A 380-nucleotide genomic window follows, 5' to 3' on the forward strand; every position below is an offset into this window, starting at 1 on the left:
CTTATCGTAATTCAGGCTAAGCAAGCTATCCACATCGCCTTCTGCCCCCCCCCCCCTCCCGTTCCAAACAGTCCCTGCCTATCACCCTGGACTTCTGGACATCAATAGAGTCCGGAGCCAGGCTAAGCGCAGCAAAGTGCCTCTCCACCTGGCACTCCGGTACTCCTTCTCCGCCAGCGAACACGCAAGAACTTGGCTCGTGGATTTCCAAGGACTTCAAATGCAAGTTGCTGTGTTATTTTGTTGTTTTCGGAAATAACTACGTTCATCTACCCGTTTTGTTTTTTTAACTACTTGGTAAAAATATATTACTGTATTAACACAGTGCTTAAAAAAAAAAAAAAACATGCAGCAAAACATATACACACATTTATCTTTAT

General features: G+C 43.9%; 1 protein-coding gene across 1 annotated transcript in view; it reads left to right on the forward strand.

Annotated features, from left to right (window-relative positions):
- Positions 1–60: 60 nt before the first annotated feature.
- Positions 61–380, forward strand: part of LOC119588207 — a gene marked incomplete in the record, with an annotated part of 17534 nt that continues 17214 nt past the window's right edge. Inside the window, 1 exon segment of the mRNA XM_037936908.1 lies at positions 61–223.

Source organism: Penaeus monodon, chromosome 23 (assembly GCF_015228065.2).
Source record: "Penaeus monodon isolate SGIC_2016 chromosome 23, NSTDA_Pmon_1, whole genome shotgun sequence".
In the NCBI taxonomy this organism is placed as follows: Eukaryota; Metazoa; Arthropoda; class Malacostraca; order Decapoda; family Penaeidae; genus Penaeus; species Penaeus monodon.